This window comes from Oncorhynchus nerka, linkage group LG23, assembly GCF_034236695.1.
Source record: "Oncorhynchus nerka isolate Pitt River linkage group LG23, Oner_Uvic_2.0, whole genome shotgun sequence".
Taxonomy (NCBI): Eukaryota; Metazoa; Chordata; class Actinopteri; order Salmoniformes; family Salmonidae; genus Oncorhynchus; species Oncorhynchus nerka.
The window spans coordinates 34,355,447-34,365,405 of record NC_088418.1 but is presented as its reverse complement, the minus strand read 5'-3'; the positions used below and the strand labels follow the sequence as shown (position 1 = coordinate 34,365,405).

Genomic DNA, 9,959 nt, shown 5'->3' with positions numbered 1-9,959 from the left:
CATAGCAGATGTACAGTTTTTCCTGAAAGATTCTTTGTGTAGGTCAAATCGCTCCGTTTTGTAACTACACATTTGGCTACCGAAACGAACCGAAAATTCAGTCACCAAAACGTCAAACTTTTTTCCGAATTAACTCCATAATATCGACCGAAACATGGCCAACGTTGTTTGAATCAATCCTGAAGGTGTTTTGTCAAATATCTCTTCATTGATATGCCGTTCGTGAAAGCATGGTTTTTCTCAAAACCCCCATGGAAAAATACCAGCAGCTGAGTTTTGCGCACCAATTTCAACGCAGGACACCGTGCCGACACTTGGCAAATGTAGTCTCTTATGGTCAATCTTCCAATGATATGCCTGCAAATACGTCACAATGCTCCAGACCCCTTGGGGAAACGATAGAAAGGGTAGGCTCATTCCTGTCGCATTCACAGCCATATAAGGAGATAATGCAAAACGTAGCCTCAGAAATCCTGTTCATTTCCTGGGTGCAGAAACATCTTGGTTTTGCCTGAAGTTTTTGTTCTAGGGCACTCACAGTGAAAATCTTTGCAGTTCTGGAAACGTCAGAGTGTTTTCTTTCCAAAGCTATCAATTCCATGCATAGTCGAGCATCTTTTCGTGACAAAATATTGCGCTTAAAACGGGCACGTCTTTTTTATCCAAAAATGAAATACTGCCCCTAGAGTCTTAAGAGGTTAGCGTTGACTAGTACCCGAAAGATCGAATCCCCAAGCTGACAACATAAAAATCTGTCATTCTGCCCCTGAACAAGGCAGTTAACCCACTGTTCCTAGGCCATCATTGAAAATAAGGATTTGTTCTTAACTGACTTAGTTAAATAAAATAAACTCTGAGCCTTTCAAATGACATGGTGGATTCAATCTGGAGAGAGGCCTTACAGCTGCTCAGTGTGCTACAGTGTGCTACACAATGCTACAAGAGTTTCAAAGCAGTATGATACTTCAGGACACATCAGTGCACACTCGGGAGAGAAACCCTATTGTTGCTCACACTGTGGCAGCGAATAAGCTCAGAATGCATGAGAAGCCTTTCCAGTGTAAGCATTGTGAAAATAGCTTCACTTTGTCTGCTTACCTCAAGAAACATGAGAAGGTGACTGTAGCCAAAGATTTGGTGACTATGGAATCCAAAGGATTCACAGGGGAGAGAAACCATACAGTTGCAAAACCTTCAGGCACTTGTCTTCATTAAAACAGCACACAATGTGTCACTAAATAGTAGGCCTATATTGATTAATAAGTTAAGACATTACTTTGAGAGAGAATGCATGTGTTGTTTTGCTGTTAAAAAAACATGTTTTTACAATTTATAAAATATAATTTTAAAGCACGGTAGTTTGTTTATTTGAATTTGGCCATAGGGGATTATAAATTAGCACACAAGACAGGCATTTTGTTATCAAGTTTAAGGGCCCAATAATGTTTGTTATTGGGCTCAAAAGTTTTGGAATGCCTATTTGTTTTTGTGATCAGAAGGGTGACATTAAGTGAGTCTAATTTCAGCTCTCTTAACCAAACATAAGCCTATGAATATTACTTTAATGTGTGGTGCTTTCATGTGATCAGAAATGTGCACTTATAAATTATAACATACTAAATTACACATCAAATTGTAGAACATAGCCTATATGCATCACTAGTTTTTCATGCATTGATTGTTAAATTAGGCCCATCAAATTGTTTCAAAGTCGCAATACTTGTTTTATACACTAGATGGAAATACTATACAGTCGTTGAATAGACCAGGGTACTTCAACCTTTTCTTTTGCAAACTGGAGACCCAGGACCAATATAAATAAATGGTAAATAATGTATTGTGTAATTTTGGAGTCACTTTTATTGTAAATAAGAATATAATATGTTTCTAGATCTAGGGGATGCTACCATGATTACAGATAGCCCTGAATGAATTGTGAATAATGATGAGTGCAAAAAATACAGACACACAAATATCATACCCCCCAGACATGCTAACCTCTGACCATTACAATTACAGGGGAGGTTAAGGGGGTTAGGATATGTATGCCTATGTAACGTTCTCACTCATCATTGTTCACGAATCATTCAGGATTATCTGAAATCATGTTAGCACCCACATTAATGTAGAAGCCTTTAGAAAGATTATTCTTATTTACAATAAAAGTGACTCCAAAATGAAATAATACATGATTTACCATTCATTTCTATTGGGCACAAAATAACCTGAAACACAACCAAAACAAACAGCAAATCCACAAGCTTGATGTAATTAATCATTGCAATTTCAGTTTTTCTCTTGTTATTTTGGTCACTGCCAGTCACTCAATTAGTCATGTCAGCTAACACATTTGTTTTTTGGTAAATTAGTCTAGCCAGCTATCATTTTAGGAGCCTAATCATGGCCAAATTCCCCATTGATTTTGTTAGCCACTGTCAATCAGATATCATTAACATGGCATAAATATTGGCAAAATGTGTAGAATTGCAGAACATTTGCTTTGAAATGGCAAAAAATGGTCTCCACCCCATGGCAAAATGGGTAGAACTGCAGGAATTTAGCAATAAAACTGCAAAAAAGCCTCTAACCCAAACGACCATTGCCGGCACTGCATCCAGTTGTTATATTATGCTACAGCAAGGATAAGCGACACCGGGAGTTGGAACCGGAAAATAGTCAAAGGCAAGTTCGCGCTGAAAAGAGCATTTGCTCGTTTCCGTATCATAGACATTAACACCAGGGTCGGATTTAGCTGTAGCCTATGCTGAGGTGAAGTTGAAGTGAACAGCCAAAGTCAGGAGCCGACCTTTTCGACTGGAGATGGAAAAAGTGTTGTCGTGAGCGGGAGAGAAGAAGAGAAGAGAATTGAAGAGCGAGAGAAAGGGAGAAAAAAAAAAAAACTAACCTACCTATACTATAGCCTTAGTGACGCATCACAGCAGGACATTTGACAGAATCTAAAATCATTCAACCCAAGACGGACACGGACGAGGCAGGTAAGATTGGATGATATATAATATATGATTTTTTACATTTGGTGGTGCAATAGCGGTAGAGCGATGAGCACATTGCATGGACGAAGTGAGCCTTTTATGTTTTTTACTTTTCACTTAACCGATTGAGTTTAGTTGAGTATAGTTTTTAGGCTACTAGCATACTAGGCTGTTTATTGCTGGATTTGCTCCGGCTACTATCTAGCAAACATGCCGTGTTCAATATCTAGCAGGGTCTTATTTATAAGTGCACATACAGCCAATGCCAAGTAGGACGAACACTTCAGTCGATATAGGCTACTATATGTTTCGCACAGACGGGAATTAGTTAAACTTATCACAAACGTAGCCTATTTGAAAAAAGACCTCAGCCTAGCCTGTATGGCTGGTTTCACATAGGGCGTCTGGGAAAAGGTATATATGCACATCGTGATTCCAGAAAAATTGAATATGTTTGTCGGGATGTATTGCAATTCTTTAGGCTATATCACATTCTAAACTGTAGCCAACGCAAGCAAGACTATTACACATTTACGGGCAATGACACTAACTAAATAGAATCAAATACTGTCTTGTGCATTCAGCTTCGGGGTTATCAGGTGCGTGGACTTGTCTCAGGTAGCTCCGAAGATTTAAAAGGTGCACCTGCTGGTAAGCGCCGTATCGCGCTCGCGCCGTTATTTATTTATGTGTTGCCTGAACCCACTGCTGTGCCATTGTCGCGCGAGGTTAAGCTTCGACTCTGTAATTTGCCCCTGGCCTTGGATCAGCTCCACTAATGCGGCACATTGTCGGATGAGCTGACTACACGGTTTCCGAGGGCCAGGTGGTGCTGGTGCTATCTAGTGATATGATTATGGTAATAGTTTGTAAACTCCGGATAACCTCAATCACTCCCTGTAATTTGCAGGGTAGAAAATAAAAACAAGACTGTTTCTTTCTTTCAGTTTTTAAACCACTATCCAACTTTAGCCATCCAAGAGGGATTTCATGCAACATGCTGAGCATGTAAAGTGCCTATAGGGCAGAGGTCTCCAACCTTTTCTAGCAATGAGAGCTACTTTTAAAAACGAAACATGTCGTGAGCTATTAATTATATTCTAGCTTTCAAATAGGCACATTCTTCTCTTCTCTCCTCTGAAACTCTTCCCCAGTTCCTTAGTGTACAAGAGAAAGTAGTGTACTATATTTTCTGTCAATATACTGTACTTGGTAAAATAATGGTTAATAATCAACTCTAAGGGGGCCCCTATAAAATCAGTGATTTTTACCCCTAAATTATGTTTTATATTTTCCCAAATTAAGTTCTCAGTTTTATTTATTTTTTCACTCTCAAAATTACAACTGTTCATAATGAAATGGGTTTTTCTGAGTTGATGTCAATGGTTAAATCACATCAGAAGACCATTTATTTTAGGCCTGGAAGAAAATGAACATTTCTTTTTGGTGTAATTCCCCTTTTAATTGTGCATCTGGCCCTTTAATTGCACATCTAGTTAGTAAGGAATGTGCTGTCTAATCTGCTTGTCAAGTGATGGTTCTGTACTGGTGCTGCTCATTTCATGGCAAAATGAGCTAATAACAAATAATAGATACAAATGACATACACTACCAGTCAAAAGTTTTCGAACACCTACTTATTCAAGGGTTTTTCTTATTTTTTAAAAAACTATTTTCTACATTGTAGAATATTAGTGAATACATGAAAACTATGAAATAACACATTGAATCATGTAGTAACCAAAAAAGTGTCAAGCAAATCAAAATATATTTGAGATTCTTCAAAGTAGCCATCCTTTGCCTTGATGACAGCTTTTCACACTCTTGGCATTCTCTCAACCAGCTTCACCTGGAATGCTTTTCCAGCGGTCTTTAAGGAGGTCCTTAAAGTGCTGAGCACTTGTTGGCTGCTTTTCCTTCACTTTGCGGTCCAAACCATCTTAATTTGGTTGAGGACGGGGGATTGTGGAGGCCAGGTCATCTTATGAAGCACTCCATCACTCTCCTTCTTGGTCAAATAGCCCTTACACAGCCTGGAGGTGTGTTGGGTCATTGCCCTGTTGAAAAACAAATGATAGTCCCACTAAGCCCAATCCAGATGGGATGGTGTATTGCTGCAGAATACTGTGGTAGCCATGCTGGCTAAGTGTGCCTTAAATTCAAAAGAAATCACAGACATTATCACCATCAAAGCACCCCCACACCATAACACCTCCTCCTCCATGCTTTACGGTGGGAAATACACATGCAAAGATCATCCGTTTACCCACACTGCGTCACACAAAAAATCTAAAATTTGAACTCTAGACCCAAAGAAAAAATTCCACCGGTTTATTGTCCATTGTTCGTGTTTCTTGGCCCAAGCAAGTCTCTTCTTCTTATTGGTGTCCTTTAGTAGTGGTTTCTTTGCAGCAATTTGACCACAAAGCCCCGACTCACACAGTTTCCTCTGAACAGTTGATGTTGAGATGTGTCTGTTACTTCAACTCTGTGAAGCGTTTATTTGGGCTGCAATATCTGAGGCTGGTAACTCTAATGAACTTATCCTCTGCAGCATGAGAGCCAGTTTCGTCATAGCGCTTGATGGTTTTTGGACTGCACTTAAAGAAACTTTCAAAGTTCTTGAAATGTTCCGTATTGACTAACCTTCATGTCTTATTTGAGCTGTTCTTGCCATAATATGGACTTGGTCTTTTACCAAATAGTGATATCTTCTGTATACCTCCCCTACCTTGTCACAACACAACTGATTGGCTCAAATGCATTAATTAAAAAGGAAAGAAATTCCACAAATTAACTTTTAACAGGGCACACCTGTTGATTGAAATGCATTCCAGGTGACTACCTCATGAAGCTGGTTTTTGAAAATGTCAAGTGTGTACAAAGCTGTCATCAAGGCAAAGGGTGGCTATTTGAAGGATCTCAAATATAAAATATATTTTGATTTGTTTAACACATTTGTCTTCACTATTATTTTACAATGTAGAAAATAGTAAAATAAAGAAAAACCTTTGAATGAGTAGGTGTTCTAAAACTTTGGACAAGTGGTGTACTTACTCATGATATACTTTGCAGTTAACATTTAATTGAGAAGGTTTTTGGGAAATTATTTTTGTCAACCCACGAGGGTTATCATGTCAACTGGCTACACACGGAGTGATAGACAAATGCTCGCACCACACAGACAGACTGGGTCAATATTCCTGGAAATTCATTGGCAGATATTGTGTTAGGTTTGGGTTTTTAAGATGATGTCAATGTTGTGTTGATTATATAGCAGCTGGTAGCTTGCAGTGTCGGATACTCGTGAGATTTGTTTATGACAGTTTGCGATGGAACACATGGGATGTTCTCTAAGTGAGTGAATTAGACAATTTCCCTGTCCTGCTAAGCATTCAAAATGTAACAAGTACTTTTGGGTATCATGGAAAAAGGAGTAAAAAGTACATTATTTTCTTTAGGAATGTAGTGGAGTAAAAGTAAAAGTTTCCAAAAATATAAATACCCCCAAAAACTTCTTAAGTAAAAAAAATCGAATCCATTTTTTTTATTTTTTTCTCACGTGTTTTGCTGCAGAATGCTGTGGTAGCCATGCTGGTTTAAGTGTGCCTTGAATTCTAAATAAATCACAGACAGTGTCACCAGCAAGTTACCCCCATACCATCACACCACCTCCTCCTCCATGCTTCACGGTGGGAATCACAGATGCGGGGGTCATCCGTTCACCTACTCTGCGTCTCACAAAGACACGGCGGTTGGAACCAAAATTCTTATGTATCGTGAGATTTTGAGTGAAAACCTCCTTCTATAATTTGCAAATAAATTCATTAAAAATCCTACAATGTGATTTTCTTGATTTTTTTTTCTCATTTTGTCTGTCATAGTAATTATGATGAAAATTACAGGCCTCTCTCACATTTTTAAGTGGGAGAACTTGCACAATTGGTGGCTGACTAAATACTTTTTTGCCCCACTGTATATTGGTCATGGCTCCCAGGTGGCGCACAATGGGATGGCCTTACAGTTCTGCTTTATCCACTGAGATAGCTGTAGGCGCACACTTTTCAGGGCAGGAGGCACGGGACGGTCGCAGAGCAGCGCACAGAATACGGACTTAGCCCATGGAGAAGCGAGAAGGGAGAAGGAGGAAGGGGTACGGAGGGTGACCCCCCCCCCCCCCCCACCCTGCCCCACTGGGTAGCACAGAGCAACACTTTAAGCAGCATTGCATTAATAATGGTGCTGACTAGGGAAACGTTCCCGCTGTTCTTAGTGCCTGTCTGAACATTCAAACTAAAACAGTGTAACTAATAATGGCGCGAAAAATGCCCCTTAAATATGAATTTGGAGGGCAGACATGATCAAATATTGGAGCATTAGACCTCTCACTAAAGTCGTCAGTCAGAAGTTATACTTAAATCCGAACTGGATTTAACGAAAAATGACATGAAAAGCGCACGTGTAAATCCCATACTCAAAGTATTTGGAAAGGTAGATACAAATTATTTGTGACATTGTGGTTACAATAAAGAATGTAAACAGCATGTAAACAATTTTATCTACAGTAGTGATGGACAGCTGGAGGCATTTTGAAAACAGGTTTTCAAACACTAGTACTGTCCATGACTAATGCAACCCAAAAAAGCATTAAAGACGAGTTAATGAGTACTTGAGGTCACCGAGAATGTCTGGACATGGCCTGCTCTCCCTTATGTAAGGAATTAGGCACTTTACCATGTTTACTGCAGTATGTACAGTAGGCTATATTTACTTGTCAGACTGCACAGTAGCCTAATAACCAAATGCAGGCGGCTTCTATCTTCAAATTGCTTTAAATGTTTTATTATCCAAATGTTTAACGTGCGTGTGGGCGACCTCATGCAACCGCAAAATGTCAGATAAAGCATACAGTACTGTATTTCTACATCAGCATCTTTATGCTTTCATAAATAAAATAATTATAAAAATACTTTAAAAATGCAGATGTTTATTTAGTTATGGAGCCATAACAAATTACTATGGGAATAAATATCACTGAATGACAGAAATATTGGAACAAGGTAGGCTAATGAAGGTAAACAAATAGTTTCTTTTTGGAAAATACTCTTTCAAACACACACGGTCATTATGGGCTATTATCAGGACAATATACGCTTACCAACACCTCTCTGTATTTTGATACTTTGTGCAAGGCAGTTGATCAGCAATAAAAACTTTGTTGATGGGGCATCCTGAGTGGCGCAGCAGTCTAAGACACTGCATCGCAGTGCAAACTGCATTGCTACACTGTAAAAAATTATTTGTTTCAACTTAATTATTTCCAGTGATCTAGTTGCATGGTCTTTTTCAAGCTCAGAGTACTTCACATTTCACGTTATCCTAGCTTTTATTACCTTTATTTTCACTAACAATAGATGGTTAATTTGATGTTCGTTAGTTGAATTTGATATTATTATTATTATTATTATTGTTAACTTAAACCTTTTATGTTCACAATAAATGTGGAGTTCTAATAACTTAAGCTACATTATTGTTGGCAAATAGAGTTATGTCCACTGCTTCATTTTTCAGTGTAACTTACTATTGTTATTTAAATAAACTTAATCATTTATTACGTCAACAGTAATTGTTGAGTTATCATAGCTAAAGTAACATTTATTATGTTGACAAATAAAAAACATTTACATCCACTTCATCATGTCAGTATAACAACCATTTGTACATTTTGTTAAGTCAACTTTCAATTAAGTTATTGTAACTAGTAGTATAGTTATCATAACTACATTTAAAGTTTACATAACATAATTGTCTAAGCTAGGATAACGTGACATGTTAAGTGCTCTGAGCTTCAAAAAGGCCACGCAACTAGTAACAGTTATGATAACTAATCTCAGCAAAAAAAAGAAATGTCCCTTTTTCAGGACCCTGTCTTTCAAAGACAATTCATAAAAATTCAAATAACTTCACAGAGCTTCATTGTAAAGGGTTTAAACACTGTTTTCCATGCTTGTTCAATGAACCATAAATAATTAATGAACATACACCTGTGGAACGGTCGTTAAGGCACTAACAGCTTACAGACAGTAGGCAATTAAGGTCACAGTTATGAAAACTTTGGACAAACTACAAAAGATGGTTGTAGTTTGTAGACTGAATGTCACATGTAAAAATAGGGTAACTTAAGTCTTCCCAAAACTGAGATTTGTAAGATTTAGGCAGATAACAGCATCATTGTCTGAGGAATTAACTCAACTACTGTGAGTAAAACAAAAACACACCAATTAGTTGTTGTAACGAAGAAGACTGTTTTTCAGCCCCATGCACTTTTGCTGTACCAATCTTCAAGAACATCCTTCAATACAATTTTTCTGTCAAACTCTCTGCAAATGAGGTGGCGCAGTGGTCTAGGGCACTGCATCGCAGTGCTAGCTGTGCCACCAGAGACCGGGAGGCCCATGGGGTGATGCACAATTGGCCTAGCGTCGTCTGGGTTACAGAGGGCCGGTAGGGATATCCTTGTCTCATCGCGCACTAGCGACTCCTGTGGTGGGCCGGGCACAGAATATGCAAAACAGGTCGCCAGGTGCACAGTGTTTCCTCCAACACATTGGTGCGGCTGGCTTCCGGGTTGGATGCGCGCTGTGTTAAGAAGCAGTGCGGCTTGGTTGGGTTGTTTCGGAGGACGCATGGCTTTCGACCTTCGTCTCTCCCGAGCCCGTACGGGAGTTGTAGCGATGAGACAAGATAGTAACTACTAACAATTGGATACCACGAAATTGGGGAGAAAAGGGGGTATATTCTAAAAAATAAATATGTCTGCAAATGTACTGGTGCATATTGATGCAGGCAAGTGGGGTGGCAGGTAGCCTAGTGGTCAAGAGTGTTGCACCAGTAAACAAGCATGGTCCTTAAGCACGTCATGATTGCTACTAGGTCTAGATAGAATGCGTTCTTCGTTGAGGTAAA

The 9,959-nt window shown here is 38.9% G+C and overlaps 1 protein-coding gene across 1 annotated transcript in view; it reads left to right on the top strand.

The window, feature by feature from the left end:
• Positions 1–2,653: 2,653 nt before the first annotated feature.
• The window catches only part of LOC115107209 (cadherin-23-like), a 578,454-nt gene continuing 571,148 nt past the window's right edge, over positions 2,654–9,959 (top strand). The window contains exon 1 of the mRNA XM_065008058.1: positions 2,654–2,996. The gene's annotated coding sequence lies outside the window, so the exon portion shown is untranslated. The remainder of the gene's footprint in view (positions 2,997–9,959) is intronic.